The 21636-nt window shown below is 43.7% G+C and overlaps 1 protein-coding gene across 1 annotated transcript in view; it reads left to right on the top strand.

The window, feature by feature from the left end:
- Window positions 1-2063: 2063 nt before the first annotated feature.
- LOC135093370 (mitoguardin-like) overlaps window positions 2064-21636 on the top strand; it is a 63379-nt gene continuing 43806 nt past the window's right edge. Inside the window, exon 1 of the mRNA XM_063992619.1 lies at window positions 2064-2086. The gene's annotated coding sequence lies outside the window, so the exon portion shown is untranslated. The remainder of the gene's footprint in view (window positions 2087-21636) is intronic.

Below are 21636 nucleotides of genomic sequence, written 5' to 3'. Positions count from 1 at the left end.
GAATGTTAGGCCTTACCAACACCACCACGTTCTGATCAGAAAGAAAGCGTATCACAAACCCAAACATTTTTTACGAAGACAACACCTTATTGGGCGCGCCTTCCCCTCACCAGGCCTAGCGGGCGGGATGTGTAGGGACCTTAGTGCTTTGTCTTGTTACCTGCTCCTGCTCCTCCTCCTCTTCTTCCTTCTTGTCATCATCAACGTCATAATTATTCTTTTTCTTCCTCCTCCTCTTTATCATATTTCTCTCTCTCCTTCTGCTTTACCATCCTGCCTCTTTACCAAGCAGTTTGTTTGAATTTGTTCCCAAACAAATATAGAAAGACATCAAGGTCTTTTGTTGTTTGATTATTCTGTGTAATTCTATATAACTCTCTCTTCCTCCTCCTCCTCCTCCTCCTCCCTACACTTCTAATCTTTCCGTCGCGGCAACCTATCCTGTTTAAACTTCTATTTTCTTCATCATCTGACAGCCTGACAAGAACCAAAAGATCTATAGCTATTTGTTTTTCTCCTCCTCTTCCTCCTCCTCCTGCTCCTTCTGCTCCTCGACCACCACTTCCTCCTCCTCCTCTTCCTCCTCCTCCTCCTCCCCCCCACCCCCACCTAGACATCCCCTCATGCCAAAACAACCAAGTAACACAGGAAGCAAGTATTGTCTGAAGCACATCCACTGCATCAGATCCCAAGCCTCGAGAAACTGAAAGACCCACGAAGCAGGGACATTAGCACTCTCCTGGCGCACTCCCCTGCATGGCCCTCACCCCCTGCAGCATCCTAGACACGCGCGAACTGCTTGCAAACACACCCCGCTGCCGACCCGCGTCCTCCTTCCTGCCCTGCTTACCTGTCTCTCGCAGGCACGCAGAAAAACAGGACAAGATGCTCACCTTGCGGAACGACCGTCACAATGAGCCCGCGTGGTGCGTGTAGTGGCGTGGTGGTGAGTGTTAAGTGGTGAGGACGAAGGGGTTGTGTTACACGTCTCTCTATCTCAGGCAAAGTGTGTGGTGAGCTTGAGTCTTGTGTGTGTTTTTTCTTCTTTCTCTTTCTGTTCTTGCCTGTGGTCTTACAGGAGTAAAGGAAGACTGGAGGAGAGACGTGTCGCCGGCTGCATGTAAAGTAGGAAAAGAACACGTGAACGGAAACTTTGTATTCCGAATTACAGTTTTGCTTCCCGAAGTGGCCAAGCGAATTGCTATCTGATGACGGAAGTTCGTAAAGAGAATATAGATTGCATGTGGTTTTTGTTTTCCGTCTCCATAATTCATGTCTTGTCTCACGTTACTTAGGGCAAGACAGTGCTGGCAGTGATATTGCGGTGAGGGTGTGGTGATGGTGGTGGTGGTGTTGGTGGTGAAGTCAAGCAAATAGTGATGATTTTGCGATAGTGACAAGTACAAAGTGACAGTACAGAGTTGGTGGTGACGTTGCACTGCAGTGGCCGTGGGAGTGCTATTTGTCAGGATGTGGTGGAGGGAGAAAGATTACAGCTGGCTGGGTGACAGTGGTGGTAGTATTGAGGCCTGCAGGAACAGATGGAAGGGGACGCGTCAGCACTTGGTAGCGGCAGTAAAGACCAAGAGAAACAGAGTAGGAAAACAAGGTCCCTGCATGAATGAAGACTAAGAAATGGGAAGAGTAAGACCACAGTAAGCATTGTACTGGCAACAAGAAAACAAGAACAAGAATTAAGAGAAGCAGGAAAGGAAATCATTATGTCACAATATCAGCAGTAGGAAGACACGATAGCAAAGCAATCTATCGTTGAAATGGCTGAAGGCATAAAGTACTGTGTTACCAGGAATAACGACAAAACAGGAAAAGCATGATAGGAAAGCAGTGTGTAGCTAATATGACTCAAGATTACGTGAGGGGCAGAGAAGAAAACCAGCAGTGTGTTAGCAGTAAAAATAAATACCAAGATGAAAAGCAAGACAGTAAACAGTAGGTCGCTAACAGGACTCAAGGCTAAGAGAGGAACTGACCAGGAAAGCAGAGGGCAGTGTGTTGGTAGGAGTGAAGGCTGAGAGGCTGGACAGGACAGACAGGGCAGGACAGGCAGGGCTGGACGACCAATGTGGTGAGCTGACTGTTATATTCCCATTTCTCCTCTTTAGAAAGTCTTCAGTTTCCAGCCATTGATTCGCAGTTGGCGGTCATCCCAAGCCTCCCTCCCTCTTTCCCTCCCTCCCTTCCCCTCCCTCATCCCTCCCTCCCTCCCTGTCTGTCCCCCAGTCCACCACTCCGTTATCCATTCCTCCCTCTCCCCAACCCCGTAAACCTTCTTCCCCTCCCTTTCCTCCCCCATCTCCCTCTCTCTCTCTCTCCCTATCTCTCTCCTCATCAGAACACCTCATAGTTCTTGTTGCCAAGGTGAGAAATCTTTTTTTTTTCATACTTTTCTCTCCTCTGACTCTTGAATTCCGAACATTTCGTATTTTGCGTCAAGGAGAGAGAGAAAAAAAGGGACAGAAATTGAAAGAGCGAATGGTGTGTATGTGTGTGTGTGTGTGTGTGTGTGTGTGTGTGTGTGTGTGTGTGTGCGGTACTTGAGTGTGTGCGGGACTAAACTTAAGGATTAGCCATTGTGTTTCCAGGCTGGTGACTCTATTTTACCTTATTACCCCGCGGTAGTTAGGGACTTGGGAGAGAGAGAGAGAGAGAGAGAGAGAGAGAGAGAGAGAGAGAGAGAGAGAGAGAGAGAGAGAGAGAGAGAGAGAGAGAGAGAGAGAGAGAGAGAGAGATTCCTTCCTCTTTTCTCCCCTCACTAAACATGGCTCTATTAAAACTTCTTTTTTTCCTCCTCAGTTTTTCCTCCACTGTGTGTATAAGAGAGAGAGAGAGAGAGAGAGAGAGAGAGAGAGAGAGAGAGAGAGAGAGAGAGAGAGAGAGAGAGAGAGAGAGAGAGAGAGAGAGAGAGAGAGAGAGAATAAAAACATATGAAGCTTTGTACTGTATGTGACTTCGAGGATGGGGTCTATTTTTTTCCTTTTGAGAGAGAGAGAGAGAGAGAGAGAGAGAGAGAGAGAGAGAGAGAGAGAGAGAGAGAGAGAGAGAGAGAGAGAGATAATGGAGGGTGACAGATAAGGAAAGAGAAAGAGAGGGAGATGGAGAGATAGGAAGGGAGAGAATGGAAAGTAAATGTTAAATAAAAAGAGGAAAGGATGGAGATAAGAAGACAATTGGCTAACGAGGAGGAAGAAAAAGGAGGAAGGGAGAAAGGAAGGAAAGAAGGAAGGAGGAAGGAGGGAGGAGGAGTAGGAGAAGAAAAACATTATGTAGAAAAGCGTGTGAGTAAGTGAGGAAGTTTGAGGAAGTTGGGAGTAATAATTTATAAATCGTAAAAGAAAAATTGTACGTTTTGACTTTAAACAATCTCAGCACAAACATGCAATTTTTTTCAGAATAAAACAAACTTGTATTTTAGTGAGGGTTATTGAGCTGTGTGTGTGTGTCTGTGTGTGTGTTTGTCCAAAGTATACATCATTCATATCCATACATATAACATACATATATATACATTTCTGTACATATGCTTAATCACATACACGTATATGCATAAACATACTTATACAGCCCTTGTACCTATGAATAAACATAAAATAAATATCCATGCGTATTTCTCACTCATATTCATCCGCACACATATTTAATACTTTGAATTTTTATTTCTTTCCTTCCTACGACTTCACCTTGTTTAAGAGAGGAGTTTGAAGACACCTCCAAACCTGAATATGTTCGCTCTTAGTATTTCTTTATTTTCTCTCATTTTTTCTTGAGAGAGAGAGAGAGAGAGAGAGAGAGAGAGAGAGAGAGAGAGAGAGAGAGAGAGAGAGAGAGAGAGAGAGAGAGAGAGAGAGAGAAGTAGCGGACATTTTTTCTTAAGTTTTGTCCTTGATCTGCTTATTTTGTGCATTAAACACACACACACACACACACACACACACACACACACACACACACACACACACACACACACACACACACACACACACACACACACACACACACACACACACACACACACACACACACACACACACACACACACACACACACACACACACACACACAAATAGATAGATAATTTATTGACCACAAAACAACATGATGCATGAATTAAATGCTAATAAAAGAAAAAAAAAACATTATAAAAAAGCCACAAAGAAAATGACTGAAGTGAAACAAATGCACAAAAAATCCACGGATGCAGAATAGACGTTAAAACACCAAAATTAATACTAAACACTAAGACACACACAAAAAATACCAAAAACATTACGAAACATATCTTAACTATACATTATTATTATACACACACTCACATTCACATACGTATCCATACAGCACACACACACACACACACACACACACAAGCAAGACTATCGTGTCATCCCCAAGGTTTCAGCGACAAGCCATACAAGTGACGGGGACGCGGTCTTCCTCTAATTGACGGATAAGACGAGTGTGTAAAAAGCGGCGCCATGTAATAGGCAATAAGGCAGCAACAAAGGACATGAGAGGGTGTACGCTAAGTGCTCATTAGGCATCTTTAGGGCAAACCACCACTTCAAGGAAAGAAACCCGAGGGGAAACTAAGGAGAACTCTGCGGTTTCAAGGACGAAGGGTGATAAGGGGAGAGCTGGTGATGCATGAGGGGAATATATGTAAGGCAGACAATAAGGAATGAATGTGTGCTTGGAAGTGGGACAAAAAAAGCCCTGTATTCTGAAACACTGTGTTCTCTCACCACGGTTATGTTAGGAGGCCACAATGATAATTAGACGGGTTCTCAAGGGCGTTTTTCCAGTTCACAATGTGGAAGTCTCGTTAATCTGTCACTAGAAACGTAAAAACACTCTTTTTAAAAACCACGAAACTTCACCATGACTATTTTCAGAGGCCACAGAAATGATAAACCGGATTCTCAAGAGTGTTTCTCCATTTGATAATGTGGAAGTCTTGTTAATCTGTCGCTAGAAACGTAAAAAGTAAAAAAAAATATATAAATAAAAAAAAGGCACTCTTAAAAAAACTGTAAAATTATCTAGAGCCCTTTGAAAGCTGTTGAGGTGAGGCGTGGAAGTGTTTCATAATAATGTATAATGAAGGAAGGAAAATGGAGAATAGAGGAAGAGAGGAAGAGGGAGTTGGAGAGAGTGGGAGTGTATTGCGTGCTGTGATGTGTGGCTGGCGTCCGGACAAGCGTGGAGACTTACTTGTTTTGCGTTTTTCTTGTGCGTGTATTTATTGGTCGATTTGTGTGTGTGTGTGTGTGTGTGTGTGTGTGATTTAGGGGAGTGTCAGTCGTGCTACTTTGTGTTGCTGGTGTTGAATGGTGTTGTTATTGTTTTTGGTTGTGTTGGTGGTGGTGGTGGTGGTAATAATAATTGTTGTTGTTGTCGTTGTTGTTGTTGTTTGTTGTTGTTTGAATCATTGTAGGAGTTTGTGTACTTCTCTTTGTTGTTCTTGTTTTCCATGCGGTGTCTTCCCTTCCATCTTCTTCCAAATCCCCCTAAGGAAGAAAATCCTGACCATGTTGGAAGTTTTGGTGGTGGTGGTGGTGGTGGTGGTGGTGGTGGTGGTGGTGGTGATCATTCTTGCCCCCTTCCCCCACCCTGTCTTTCCCTCCTCTGCTGCGTCCTCTTTCTGTGTCCTCTACCATCGTCACAAACAGTACCTCCTCCTCCTCCTCCTCCTCCTCCTCCTTGTCCATTTCGTTGACGCAGCGGCGGCGGGTCAGTGGCTTAGTGCGGAATGGGGAGGAAAGCTGTGATGGAGGAGACAAGGCCGGGGTGAGGAGAGGGCCCAGTGACGACCAGCGACAGGGGAAGGGGAAGGGAATGGACAGTGGGAAGGAAATGGAAGGTGGGAAAGGACGGCAGGGGAATATTTCAGGGGGAAGGGAAGACGGGAAGGGGTTTTCTTGACGGGGAGTGTGAATGGGAAGGGGGAGGGGGAGAAAAAAGAGACATTTGTGTGGGGTGATAGGGTTTGGTTGGTAGGGAGTGGAATGGGGATAGAGAAAGGGAATGGATGGGAGAGGAACATTCGTGCAAGGGATGGGGACGGATTGTTGTCGATGTGGAATGGAAGGGGAGGGGGAAAAAAGTGGCTTGTGGACATTAGTTTCAGTGCAGGAGATGGGTATCACTTGGAAGGGTCATGAAGGGGAAGGGAGCAGAATTTGATTGATTCACTGGATTTAGCGATGCAACCCCAGTGTGATAAAGAGCGATATTCCAAATTTGCTAAGCTACAAACATGTTTATACAGTAAAATAAAGTGAACTTGAAGCTAAAAATATGACCGTAGTACAAAGAATGGAAGGGAAGCGCCGCAGAATGGAGCCACTGTGATGGTATTGGTGAGTGGTGGGAAGAGCAGGCTGTGTGTGGAGGAAATGCTGGATGAAAAGTTTTGTGTCATGGCTGGTGCAGTGCTGTGGAGTGGCTGGTGGGAGTAACTGCCCTTTATAGGCATAACAGGCCTCTCACTGAAGCTTACTCTGGAACCATGACTGTGGCTGGCTTACGAAAGCTTACCATGCAGCGAAATATTGTTTGTGTTGGTATAGGAGCACTTGTTGGGGCAGCGACACATGAGAGGCGGGTGGCAGGTGTGTTGTCCACGAGGCACCGACACACGAGGTCTTTCAGACCGAATCCATTCACTCTTGACTGTGAGCGTGGAATTGTTTGTTCGTGAATAAAAGTAAGCCTATGTTTTCAGCATTTGAGTATTCGGCGGAGTGTCGCGGCACCAATGCGCCTCCTGGAACAGTGGTGCGCGTCAAACATCGTCATCCCCTCACCGGCTCAGCACAGCAGGTCGTGGGTCGCGCTGCCGCTGTACCGAAAGAATTCCCGCGAGTAATTTCCGGGCATCGATGCTTTTCCTGGCCACAGATATTTTTGACGAGGCTGCTTCAGAGCGGCGATGAGGGAGTGTCTGTTTTGCGGCACTCGGTGTGATGTTAGTCCAACGCACCGGCTGCCTCATGCCGCCAAACACAGCACCACCACCACCTCCACTAATAGCAGCATCACCACCACCACCACCAGCCAGCGCCAGGCAGCGGCACAGCTTTCGTCTGCGGTAGGAGGCAGCAGACGGTGACGGCGGCGTGTCGGGGTCTTTGATGTGCTGGTGCGTGTGATCACCAGGATTGCTCAGCGACGTCAACAGCGGCAGCAAAATGACGTTTGGCGAGGCTTCCCGTCATGCCACCAAGATAGAAACTCGGCGCCACACTGATGTTCAGAAACACTTTCAATTTTTGTGGCTTATTATTATTTTTTGTTATATGGGTATTTTAGAACACTGACAGCTGGTTACGCTGCATTTACTACTATACAGCTTTATTCTTCCATACAGCTTCAACCTATAAAGTAGAGGCATGTAATAGTGTGTTTCTGGCTTACAGTTCAGTTCTAACGAGCAATGATGGACTGGGTTTTCCACTTAAACCAATCCACAAAGTTTGGTTGGACAGAAGACTTGTGATCGAAACAAAACGGTCAGGTGATGGCGAAAATTTACACGCACTTCGGCCGGCCACTCAGGTGACGTGTTTACTGTACCGCCAGCACCAGCAGAACCACCAGTACCAGCAATAACCTGCACCTGCAATCACCACAGCGAGGCACCACCGCGGAACACACGACTCATAATTGCCACCCACTGCTCACTAACATGCTTCGGAGGGAGACAAAAACCTGTCGAAATTAAACGTTTTTTTTTTTCTTCTTTTTTAAGAGGAAAGGATAAGGTCACACAGCAACCTTGACACCACCGCACCGATGCTCTCTCTTCATAATTAAAATATCTTTACCCTGCACTCAACACCGACACATTTTTCCCCGACAAGACAGCGTCACCTCCACCTTTTGCCGCCACGCCTCACGGGATGTGGCAAAAACTGGGAGTCATATAAAATAGTTTGTGTTATTTTTCTCTCTCTCTCTCTCTCTCTCTCTCTCTCTCTCTCTCTCTCTCTCTCTCTCTCTCTCTCTCTCTCTCTCTCTCTCTCTCTCTCTCTCTCGTATAAAGAATTCTATCACTTTTTTGGTAGATTTCATATCATATCGAAATCTGTAATTGTCTTTATTTTATTTTAATGTGTGTGTGTGTGTGTGTGTGTGTGTGTGTGTGTGTGTGTGTGTGTGTGTGTGTGTGTGTGTGTGTGTGTGTGTGTGTGTGTGTGTGTGTGTGTGTGTGTGTGTGTGTGTGTGTGTGTGTGTGTGTGTGTGTGTGTGTTTGCGATTCAGTTGTATTTATTAAGCTTCACTGATAAGAAATTGGGGATGGAGAGAGGAATTATTATTACCTATCATCATTGTTGTTGTTGTTGTTGTTGTTGTTGTATTTAGGAATAACTGCTGCATGTTTTTCGATATACAAGTTCGTTTTTTTTTCTCTCTCTTTCTCTCTTAACAATATAATCAGGAACTTGAAAATTGAAGAATGAGAGTCCTTCCTCTCTCTCTCTCCCCCTCCCCCTACCCAACTTCCCCGTCTTCCCTCGACCACCACCACCATCACCACCACAATGAAATTCACAGTATTGATTATGTAAGAGCAGCGGACAGCCTCACTGTTATCTCCCTTTTCCTCATTCTCTCTCTCTCTCTCTCTCTCTCTCTCTCTCTCTCTCTCTCTCTCTCTCTCTCTCTCTCTCTCTCTCTCTCTCTCTCTCTCTCTCTCTAGGCCCTCCATTCGTGTTATACCGCTATTTTTTTTTCTATTTCTCTTTTATTTTCTTGTACATATCCGCTTCCTTTTTCCTCGCTAGCAGTTCTTCCAGTCACTTGAGTTGATTGGTCCAAACCTAACACTCGCAGCGCTGCCACCTGCTGTACAGACCCACAATCGCCGCCACTGCTGCTCCTGCTTCTGCTTCTGCTGCTGTTCATTCTTCCTTTTTGTCATGTTTCATTTTCGACCTTCCTCAGTTACTGTACATACAAACATACAAACACATATACGGACATAGAAGCACATGTAGTGTAAAAAAAGAGAAAAAATTGGTTGCTTTCTGTAGTTTTGTAGTTTTTTTTTTCTTTTCTTTTCTTTCCTTTTTTTCTGAATAGTGTGTTATGGTTTGTGTGTCCGTGTGTGTGTGTGTTTTTTTTTTGTGTTATTTTCTCTTTTTCTCTCTCGCTCTCTCTCCTCTCTTTTGCCTTTTTTTTCCCCTTCCCTCTCCCTTTTTTCTTATCTCTTCTCTTTTATTATGATCTGTTATTTTGTCTTCTCTTTCCCTTTACCTCAATTTTTTTGTGTTTTCTTTCTCATTTCACCTTCTTTTCTCTTCCCATCCCATCCCTTTCCCTTCCCTTCCCTTCCCTTCCCTTTTACTCTTTATCAAGCTCACTTTTTCAGTTCGCTTCATCATGATCTAATCCACATAATGCCACTTCTAATAATCACCGCATTCTATCTATTAATTTTTTGCCCCTCAGCACCTTTATTTCTTCACCTGTACACTAATTTCTGTTACCTATCTCTTCCCACAGGTGAGTACAGGTGTGGCCATTGTCGCTGCCTCGTCCCTCATCGGCGGCGGGCGGCAGGTGGGTTGGAATACGAGTTGAGATTCGTTGCGTGAATTGGCTTGGATTCCTGGGGGCGTCTCTCTCTCTCTCTCTCTCTCTCTCTCTCTCTCTCTCTCTCTCTCTCTCTCTCTCTCTCTCTCTCTCTCTCTGCTTTTTTTTTAGCTTTTTCCATATTGTTTTCTTCATTTTTACGTGTTAAGGGAGTGGAACTAGAAGAGAGAGAGAGAGAGAGAGAGAGAGAGAGAGAGAGAGAGAGAGAGAGAGAGAGAGAGAGAGAGAGAGAGAGAGATTACGGTTTCCTTTCTTTTATTTTATCACACCATTTATTTATTTTTTCCTTTTCCATGTGCTAAAGAATCAAACTAACAGAGAGAGAGAGAGAGAGAGAGAGAGAGAGAGAGAGAGAGAGAGATTACGGTTTCCTTTCTTTTATTTTATCACACCATTTATTTATTTTTTCCTTTTCCATGTGCTAAAGAATCAAACTAACAGAGAGAGAGAGAGAGAGAGAGAGAGAGAGACAGAGAGAGAGAGAGACTCAATTAACTCTCCCAGAAATTCCATCTTCACGTGCAAGACAATTCGCCGTGGTCGTGTTGACGCGCCAAATTATTCCTTCTGTCAACGGTAATTAGGGTCGCCGCTCCGCCCACATAATATTGACCGCTCCGCCCTTGAATTTCCCGCTAGTTTATGGAGGTGGTGGTGGTGGTAGTGGTGGTGGTGGTGGTGGTGCTGGTGGTGCTGGTGGTAGTGGTGGTGGTGGTGGTAGTGGTGGTAGTAGTTATTGTTGTTGTTGTTGTACTTAGAAGTATATGATGTTGCTCTCTCTCTCTCTCTCTCTCTCTCTCTCTCTCTCTCTCTCTCTCTCTCTCTCTCTCTCTCTCTCTCTCTCTCTCTCTCTCTCTCTCTCTCCTCTCCCCCTCCCTCCCTCCTTTTTTTCCTCTCTCACCCCAATTAAAGCGCCAATTCAAGATAACACACGCGCCACAGCTAAACATAAACGACTCTCCTAACTATCCTGGCATAGAAAACGGGTAACACAGTGCAGTAAAATATAACCTGAGTACCAGAACAAAACTATAAAGTGGCCCTTGTGTGTTGGTGGGGCAGGGAGGCGTCAATCGCGTGCCGGGGCGTCTTGTTGCATCACACCACACGTCCCAGTGAACATAACAGTCGTGCCTCGGGATTTGCTGTGTGTGTGAGTGTGTTTGGTGAGGAGAGAGATGTAATACTTATCATTTGCTTAGCTTGTACTTCATGCTTTGATAAAAGGAATGTATTGTCAGTTGTTAGAAGGTGGTAGACTTTTTTTTTATTTTTATTTTTTATTTTTATTTTTATTCAAGTCATAGGCAGGAGGAAAAGCAGAAGTCAGAACTATACTGAATGAGGAACGAGAGATTAAGTTTAACCGCTTGATTATAAAGAAATTTTACCTTCACTTTAAAGAAAGTCCTTTTACTATACCCAGAATAGAATTAAACTCGTACTGTGGCTACAAAAGGATTCATGTTGGCATTGATTGACTTAATCCTTTCACCGCCAGATATTTTTTTCCCCCATAATCAGTACTTAAAATTCCTTAGAAACTTATTTTTGTTCTAAAGCACCATAATTAATTTGTTACGTAGCCGAGAAAAGGTAAAATTAACTGTACATTCTCTCTCTCTCTCTCTCTCTCTCTCTCTCTCTCTCTCTCTCTCTCTCTCTCTCTCTCTCTCTCTCTCTCTCTCTCTCTCTCTCTCTCACAATCAATCTATCTATCTATTCATCTATCTATCTATTTATCTATCTATCTACTTATCTAACAAACTACCTCTCTACCTATCCCTGTCTCTCCCTCTTCACTGTGACCATGCATACAACTTGGCATGCATATAACTCTTAGCTGGAGGGAGAAAAGTCACCTCCAGGACTCAGATCTACGGGTGCTGCTCGCCACGCATCGCTCACTGCTCTAAAATTACCGAATGCCCAGCCTGTTCGTGTTACTCCCTCGCCGCGTCTTTCATTACGTGGCCTTCTATTAAGAGCACCGTGAATTGTACCACGTGCGTCACGCCAGCAACCCCTCACCTCCCCTCCCGCTTCGCTATGCTGGCAATGCAGGAAAGTACAGGCTGGTTAATAGAAAGGTGTTTGAAGTTGTGTAGTTAAATTATCTTGGTGCTGTTAAGTTTTGCTGTTGGTAGTGGTGCTGGTGGTGATGGTGGTGGTGGTTATGGTGGTAGTAGTAGTAGTAGTAGTAGTAGTAGTAGTAGTAGTAGTAGTAGGAGGAGGAGGAGGAGATGAAAGAAGGAGGTAATGTAAGAAATATAGGCAATAATGGCAGCAGGAGGAGAAGGAAGAGAAAAAGAAGACGAAAAAAGGATAAAGAAGAAACAACAACAACAACAACAACAACAATAACAACAAACACCACCACCACCACCAACAACAACAACAACAACAAAAATACCACCAGAACCACCACCAGCAACAACAACAACAACAACAAACAAAAAAAAAGCAGGATGAGGAACAGGAAGAAGAAGAAGAAAAAGAAGAAGAAGAAGAAGAAGAAGAAGAAGATGAGGATAAAGTTATATAACACAAGCATGCATACAAACCAAAACACGCTTATCAACGTCATCATGTGTGTGTGTGTGTGTGTGTGTGTGTGTGTGTGTGTGTGTGTGTGTGTGTGTGTGTGTGTGTGTGTGTATGGTTAAGACTAGCTGAGATGGCAACGTTGGCCCGCATATCTGTGGTGGCGCGGCGGTGAGTGAGGGTGGGGCCAGCAGGAAGAGGAAACGAGAGAGAGAGAGAGAGAGAGAGAGAGAGAGAGAGAGAGAGAGAGAGAGAGAGAGAGAGAGAGAGAGAGAGAGAATTCTTCTAATGGGATTATTGGTATTTGCATTTGAATATAAGGCGCGGGTGTGTGCTGAAATATAGTTTTTGTTCTGTGCAGGGTGAAGGAGTCCGAGGGGAAGGGGAAGGGAGAGAGGGAGAGGGACTATGAATGGCGTGTGTGTGTGTGTGTGTGTGTGTGTGTGTGTGTGTGTGTGTGTGTGTGTGTGTGTGTGTGTTATCGTGTTCATTTAGACTGCCACGTGTTGTTTGTTCCTATTTAAAACTTAAGCAATCTGTTTATCTATCGATCTATCTGTATATTTATCTATTTCTCTCTCTCTCTCTCTCTCTCTCTCTCTCTCTCTCTCTCTCTCTCTCTCTCTCTCTCTCTCTCTCTCTCTCTCTCTCTCTCTCTTTCTCTGTATCTAATATTTGCATTTATTTCTTTAATTCTATTCGCATTTATATTGTTGTTTTATTTCAGTATTATTCGTCCCCTCTTTCCTTTGCAGTTCCTTCCCTCTCCTTCCTTTCTCTTCTCCTGCATTCTCTCACCCTTCCCATTCCCTTTTATTCCGTGCTTTTCCTTCATTTATCTGACTTTTTCCTATTTATTGCCTTGCCTTCTCTTCTCCTTTCCTTGCTTTCTCTTTCTTTTTCTTGTCTTCACTCTCCTTCCCTTCCATTCCCTTCTCTTCCTTTTCTGTCCCTTTGTTTTCTTTGTTTCCTTTTCCTTGCCTTCATTATCCTTCCCTTCCATTTTTCCTTTTCTATTAATTTCCCTTACCTTCCCTTCTCTTCCCTTCCCTTCCCTTCCCTTCCCTTCCCTTCCCTTCCCTTCCCTTCCCTTCCCTTCCCTTCCCTTCTTTTTCCTTCTCTCTCTTAGACTCTGTACGAAGAAGATAACTTCGTAATTAGCAATTAATTACGAGCGTAAAGAAAATACGTGCAGAGAGAGAGAGAGAGAGAGAGAGAGAGAGAGAGAGAGAGAGAGAGAGAGAGAGAGAGAGAGAGAGAGAGAGAGAGAGAGCTGCACGTGCCTCGCCATATGTAGGCTAATCCAAGACACGTGCAGAAGTAAAGGGTGAAAAAAGAGCCAATTACACATTGCTGGCGCTCCTTCTCCCTCCTTCCTCATCCTTCCTTTCCTTCATGTCCTCCTTTCCTTCACTCACTTTTTCATCTCCTTTTCCCCTCCTTTTTATTCTCCTCTTCCCTGCATCCGCTCTTTCCTTCTCCTGTCCTTTTCCTTTCACTTTTTTTTCTTAAGATCTTCACTTTTCATCGCCTTCCTTCTCTCTCCATTCTCATCTTCCTTCGTTCACTTTTGTTTTCTTTTTCTTCCTTCTTTATTTACGCTCCCTTTTCTCCTTTCCTTCTCTTCTTTTCTTTCCAAGCAATTTTCATTTTTTTCTATCTCTATCGTCAGCCTTTCTTCACCCACACTTTCCTTCCTCTTTTCTTTTTATTCCCTCGCTCGCCACCCTTCCTCCTCTTACTTTTTCTTTAAACTCTCAGCATCTTTTTCGTCTTCCTTCTTCCCTCATTTTGAAAACTTTCCTTTTTTTCATCTCCTTTCCTTTCTACCCTCAAATTTCATCCACCCACTCTTCCTCCTCTTTCTCCTCCTTCTCTTTCCTCCAGCTCTTCTTCCACCCACTCTCGTCTTTCCCCTCCCTTTCTCCCTCTTTCTCCTCCCTCTCTCTCCTCACCCCCTCACCACACGCATCCCGTTGCATGGTTCTCCCTTTCCTTCCCCCTCCACCCACCCACTCGCCCCCTCCTGAGCAGCGTCGACTGGCTTGTGGGGGGTCAGCCTGGCTTTGTTTTCGGGGCGTGTGTGGGAGTTTAAAGTACAAATATAAGGCTTTTAGAGGCATAGGGTGAACTTAGGGTGAAAAGGACCATCTGGCTGTTACCTTAACTCAACTTCGTCACCCTGTCCTGGTTTTATCTATGTCTTATTCTTCCATTCATCTTGATATGTAAAGCTTTTGGAGTCAAAGGGCGAGGTTAGGATGAAAGTACCATCTGGCTGCAACCTTAATTATTCTTTATATAGTGTCTCTTTCTATATTTTTTTCTTTTTCTTTCTGCTGTAGTCTGTTTTTTTCTTTTTCTCATCACTGTCATGTTAGTACGCTTTTTTTTTTTCATCTTTCGAGTTCTCGCGTCAAAAATTATATTCCCTTATTGTGTTTACGTCTTACACCACCACCACCACCACCACCACCACCACCACCACCACCAGTACAGTCAACAGCCACTAGAGCCTGTACAACCACTGCAAGACAGCTTTCATTGCCACCACCACTCTCAATAGCACTACCACCATTATGATCACTTCCAACTACAGCCACTAGGACCACAACACACGACGTCTCTTTTAAAACTTCATCACTCTCACCACCACCACCACCACCACCACCACCACCACCGCCGCTACCGCTGCAGTCAATAGAGGGGTTTAATAGAATATTAGACAAATTTATGGCTGTAGATGATAAGTGGAAGTACTGTAGATAGATATGTTTTGTAGAGGGACTACCGCGTGTTGTACTAATTTTTTTTCTTTTTGTAGCTTTCCTTATTTTGTTAAGTTCTTATTTTTTTTTTTGGGGGGATTACAATTACGATCAACTGCAACAGCTGTCTCTAGAACTACTGTAGAAGGAGAAGAGATATATGCGTTGGTTATGAAAGGAAGGAAAATTAACCTCAAGAAGAGAGAGAGAGAGAGAGAGAGAGAGAGAGAGAGAGAGAGAGAGAGAGAGAGAGAGAGAGGCTAGAGAAATGCAGAGAAATATGAAAAAGAAAGAAAGGAAAATACTACAATTTAAAAACCACCACAGAATTCACCCATTCCTACCACCACCACTACCACCACCACCACCACCACCTCAACAGCCTCTACAGCATCAACAGCCCCATACACAACACACGCCCGCCATTAGATGAAACCGGATCGGGAGCCCAGTCGATAAGCCAACAAGAGGCTCACTCTCACCGCCGCCTCTATTGTTTGAAGGAGCGAGAGCATCTGTGGGGGCACCTGAGATCTTTCCCTCCCTCCCTCCCTCCCTCCCTCCCTCCCTCCCTCCCTCCCTCCCTCCATCTCTCCCTCCCTCCTACCTTCCGTGTCTTTCTCAATACATCCGCCCTTCTGCCCCTCCCTCGTCGCTTCTCTTCATTCCCTTCATCAGCTCTTTCCTTCCCTCCTTCCATCTATCCCTCCATCTCTCCATGAATCCCTCTTCTTCCATCCCTCCATCACTTCCTATCTACTTCTTCCCTTTCTCCATCCTTCTATCCCTCTTCCCTCTTCTTTCTCAGTATCCCCATCTACACCTCCTTCCTTCCCTCTCTCCTTCCTTTCTTCCTTCTTTCGTTTCCTACATCCCTCCCTTCTGTCTCTCTTCTTCTCCTTCCTTCCCTCTTTCCATATCCATTCTATCTTCCATTCCATCGTTCTTTTCCTCCCTCCTTCCTTCTATCCCTTCCCCTCTCTCTCAATACTTCCACCTACTCCGCCCTCCCTTCTCTCTCTCTCTCTCTCTCTCTCTCTCTCTCTCTCTCTCTCTCTCTCTCTCTCTCTCTCTCTCTCTCTCTCTCTCTCTCTCTCTCTCTCTCTCTCTCTCTCTCAATCCAATATCTCTTATCATGCATTATTCAATTTTTTTTTCTATTCATTCGTTTATTGATTAAATTTCTATGGTCTTTCAATGTTCACGCGAAGGAGTATAGAAAGGAAAAAGGAGTAAAGAGGAAGGAAAGCGGTGAGATGAGGTGGAGATGGAAATGAAGGAAAGGGGGCGGTGAGGAAAGAAAATAAAAAGGAGAATGAGGAGGAAAGGAAGGTGGAAGTGGGTGAAGAAATTGAGTTAACGTGATTATCTTTGTTAGTGTTCGTAAATGAGACTTGAGATACGGCTGGAGGAAGAGAGACAGAAGGAATAGAGGGAAAATTAAACTGAGGGAAAGAAATGAGGAATGGAAGGCAAGGATACGGTTAGAAAGAGAAAGAGTGTGAGAAAATGGAGGTAGGAAAGGTTTAGATAAAAAATGTAAGAGAAAAGGAGGAAAGAAGAGAGAGGCAGAGGAGAAAAAAGAATGCATAGAAAATTTGATCAAACCTGGGAAAGCAAATGAGGGAAGAAAAATAGAGATGAGGCTGGAAAGAGGAAGAGAATGAGAAAAGGGAAATAGAAAAGGCTTAGATAAAGCGTAAGGAAGGAAAATAAAAGGTAAAAAGTAAAAGGCAGAGAAGAAAATAGAATAGAAAAAAATCTAGATAAGGTGGAGACGAGAAGCAGTGAAACGGGAGACAGAAAGAAAAAGGAAAGGTGGAAAGGAAATTAAGGAAAATTAATATAAGTTTGAGAGGAAAAAGAGGGAGAAGAAGGAAAGAAGATATACTCTGGTAATGAACGGAAGGGAAAATAAAATAGAAAAAAGAGAAAAGTAGGAGAAATGGAGAAGAGAAAACTGGAAAAAATATAGATAAGACTGAAAAGATAAGAAGAATGACGGGAAGAAGGAAGAAGATAAAATGAAGAAACGGAAGGAAGAAAAAAAAATAAAATGCAGAGAAATAGAACGAACAGAGATGAGAAAACATGGAAAAGGATGGGAAGAAAAATCTAACCCAGAACTGAATAGAAAAGAGGAAAGAAGGAAGAGAGAGAAAGAGAGATGAAGGGAGAGATGAGTTCATATATTTAGTAAAGAAGAACATTTTTGCCATCATCCTGCTCGTTATCATCCTTCTTCACCTTCCCTTCCTATCTTCTTTTCCATAATCACGCCTCCGTTCTCCTCCTCCTCCTCTTCCTCCTCCTCCTCCTTCTATAGATTTCAAAGGGACGAGGGAAGATAAGATGGTGGACTATGAGCAATACTTGGAAGAGGAGGAGGAGGAGGAGGAGGAGGCGGAAGAGGAAGAGGAGGATGATTAAATGTGATAGTAGTTGATGTTATTCGAAGAGATTTAATATGCCTCGTAAAATGTTATATTATTATTATTATTATTATTATTATTATTATTATTATTATTATTATTATTATTATTATTATTACAGTATTATTATTATTATTATTATTATTATTATTATTATTATTATTATTATTATTATTACAGCAGGAGCGGGAGGAACACATATCTACCGAACCTTTCTTGTAGTGAATATATAAATAGACTGTGGACTGCATTCTTTCTCTCCCCCCCCCCGTTTTTCATTCTGGCGGGTAAGGGATAGGGGCACGATTATCTGGTCTTTCTTTCCCCCTGAATTTATTTTTGCCTTTGGTCTGTCTCCCTTGAGCATAAAAGAGGGAAAAAAAAAAAAAAACAGTGCAAGTTATCCTCAGGCGTGTTTTCATGATTTTAGTGTTTAATGAAAATCGTTTTTATTCTCAAGTGTGTTTTCTTAATTCTAAGGATACTTTAACGAGGACTCTGGACCATCAGTTAAAGAAATACCCATGAAAATTCCTTGTATGCTCTCTGTGGCTTTTGGAAATGGTCTTTATGAGTGAAGGAGGCTTTTGGGAATACGGGCACTGGAGAGCGGGACATCATCCGTACAGGCCATGGTGAGGTGATGCCCTGAAGAGGAGGAGATGAATGGTCGAGGCATAAATAGCATTTCTTGGGGTCGTTTCGTATTGACCTTTCATTCACTGATACCGCTAACTTGACCTGACGTAACCTTACCTAATCTAACCCAACCTCACCTAATTTTACCTTACCTAACCCAACATAACATAGCGTAATTTAATGTAATCTTACCTAGCCTATAATCTAATGTAACCTTACCTCACCTAATCTAACGTAACCTGACCTAACCTAACCCATCCTTTCACCTAACATACTTCTATACTAACCTAATTTAACTTAACATAATTTAACCTTACCTAAGCTAATGGTTCCCAGATACAAAGGTGTGTGTGTGTGTGTGTGTGTGTGTGTGTGTGTGTGTGTGTGTGTGTGTGTGTGTGTGTGTGTGTGTGTGTGTGTGTGTGTGTGTGTGTGTGTGTGTGTGTGTGTGTCCTTTAAGTACACACAATACCCGTGCCCTACTTCATGTACGTGTGTCTGGCTATGTACACACAGGCTGGCCTCTCGGTGTGTAAGTGTCTCATGTACACACAGACATACAAACACGCACAAACACACACACACTCCCGGGGCCATTAAAAAACAGTATTGGCTTGTTTATTGTTACGTATGGCGCGTGGTGTGACCCCCCCCCTCTCTCTCTCTCTCTCTCTCTCTCTCTCTCTCTCTCTCTCTCTCTCTCTCTCTCTCTCTCTCTCTCTCTCTCTCTCACGGTAGGAAAATTACAGCTAATGTATAGAAGGGTGACAGGGAGAGGAAAAAGGGGATGGGGTCAATGCAAAGGGGAGGGGGAGGGGGTAGCAGAGGAAGGGGTAGTGGGAGGGTGGGGGTGTGGAGTGACAGGGATGGGTGTGATGGTGGCACTGTTTGTAAGGTCAACACTGAGAGAGAGAGAGAGAGAGAGAGAGAGAGAGAGAGAGAGAGAGAGAGAGAGAGAGAGAGAGAGAGAGAGAGAGAGAGAGAGAGAGAGAGTATGCAATGCGTAGATTCACATGTTAAGGCTGATAATAATGATGACAATGGAAATGATAATAATAATAATAATAATAATAATAATAATAATAATAATAATAATAATAATAATAATAATAACAATAATAATAATAAATAATAAATAAAAGATAATATAAAAAGAAAACTACCAGAATGTGTGTGTGTGTGTGTGTGTGTGTGTGTGTGTGTGTGTGTGTGTGTGTGTGTGTGTGTGTGTGTGTGTGTGTGTGTGTGTGTGTGTGTGTGTGTGTGTGTGTGTGTGTGTGTGTTTTAGGAACATATTAAGGTGTGAAAGAGGGCGACGAGGTGTGCAGGTATTGGTGGGGGAGAGGGGGAGAAGGGAGAGCAGAGGGAGAGGTAGAGGGGAGAGAAGAGGGAAAGGGAGAGGGGAGAGTGGAGAGTGAGGGGATAATGAGGGAGAGGTCCCCCACTTTGTTTGTTTACATTGGAAGGGAGTGCCAGACCCCCCATGACTCTCTCTCTCTCTCTCTCTCTCTCTCTCTCTCTCTCTCTCTCTCTCTCTCTCTCTCTCTCTCTCTCTCTCTCTCTCTCTAGAATAAAGTCAAATTACTATGTTTTTTTTTATTGATTTGTTCTTTATTGTCATAGTTCTTGATAGTGATAATGATAATGATGAGTTTCATTTGTATAGTGATAACATTAATAAACTACTAACCTCTTATTTGTAACTTCAGCAACACCATCACCCTTAGCTCACTGGCAAGGTGTTGAACTTGTACCCATTCATTCATAGGTTCGAATCCTGATAAAGCCCATTCTTCGATCCACACCTTGAATATATTAATGCTAAGGTGGAGGAGGTGGGTGGAGGGTGAAGGCAAGTACAGTAGTGTGGGTGGCGGTGATAGTAGTGTTACTGGTGGTGGCGGTGGTGGTGGAGTAGGTGGACTTTTTCATCGGTGACCGTCAGTGTGGAAAGACCAGTGGATTTTGTATATTTTTTCCAGTGAATACAAAATGTTCGGTGGATCAGGTCTCACTGGAGTTCCCGGAAGTGTTAGGCCTCGTTATAATTTCGTGTGTTTTCTTTCTCTACTTTTTTTTATTTTCTCGTATTCTTTCATGAGGGAAGCGGCGCGGCGAGTGTTTCAGAGTGACGGGGCGCGTGAGAGAGAGAGAGAGAGAGAGAGAGAGAGAGAGAGAGAGAGAGAGAGAGGGAGAGGGCGGTGTAAGCAAATCGCTGTAAATAGCCTTTACTGAAGGATAATGATAAAGGGAACGAAAGAATAATTAGCAGATAATAAACCGAATAAGAAGAGAGAGAGAGAGAGAGAGAGAGAGAGAGAGAGAGAGAGAGAGAGAGAGAGAGAGAGAGAGAGCGCTTTAATGTCCCAGGAGAACAATGAGATGATTTATAGATGAGAGCTTGGAAATCACTTTATTACTATTCAAAGGAGGACTGATACCGAGGCAGGCACACACACACACACACACACACACACACACACACACACACACACACACACACACACACACACACACACACACACACACACACACACACACACACACACACACACACACACACACACACACACACACACACACACACACACACACACATACACCATTCATAGCAAGGCAGAGAGGTCAGGTCATAGTTTATCCAGCTGTATCGCCAGAACAAACACTGGACTCAACAAATAGCAGGACTCCTCGAGATAAGCTGTGTCTGCCATATGCGTGTCAATGGTGCCTTGTGGTGCCGTGTCCAGTGCAGTCTAGTATTGCACCTGGCTGGGATTTACGTAATGTTAGTGTGTGTGTCAGGTTGATATGAAGTATGCGTCTGGTTGCAATGGGGTTTTTAACTGGCTCTTTCGCACTTGTTCATGTAAGATTGCTTTGTTGTGTTTGATGTATTTTGAGTTTTATTTAATGTATGGTTTAAGATATATAGTTTCAGTAATATTGCGTATACAGTAAAATCCCTCTTATCCGGCATCAACGGGATCGCCAACATGCTGGATACTTGAATAGAAGTGAAATTATGTCCACAATCACCACCCTACACTCACACATCTTGCCATAACAAAGATCTGCTGATCTTAATCAGCAGCTGATCTGATCAGCTGCTTAAGTGTAAGCACAACACGCTTCCTCTTTTCTACAACTTTAGGCATGATGAAGGTGTCAGGCGATAAACAGTGCACACGCGGGACTGAGTCACTGAGTAAACACAGTGCAGTGGGCTGCGGATGGCGCGAAGCAGTGTGCTCTGGTGGCGAGGGGACAAATTATGCCTCGCGCGGGAATTTTAATCGATTTTATGAGTACACATTGATTTTTTATTGATTTTAAGGCTCGGGGAAAAATGTGCCGGATACTTGAAGCTGCCGGATACTCGAATGCCGGATAAGAGGGATTTTACTGTAGTAATAATAATAAGAAGAATGATAATAATAATAGACGATATGGCAGTTGTTACACTGAAAAATATACAGTAGGTTGGGGAAGATGCTTAAAACTAAGACTTAGGTTAAATTATGCAATAGGTTAGATGACTAAATAATTGTAACTGGCAGTAATAGAATGAATAAATAACTTGTAATGTTTATGCAATTCAGTGATTTTCTCGTGTTGAGGATTGACAGAGAGCGATGTTA

This window comes from Scylla paramamosain, chromosome 42 (assembly GCF_035594125.1).
Source record: "Scylla paramamosain isolate STU-SP2022 chromosome 42, ASM3559412v1, whole genome shotgun sequence".
Taxonomy (NCBI): Eukaryota; Metazoa; Arthropoda; class Malacostraca; order Decapoda; family Portunidae; genus Scylla; species Scylla paramamosain.
This window is presented reverse-complemented; position numbering and strand designations above follow the sequence as displayed.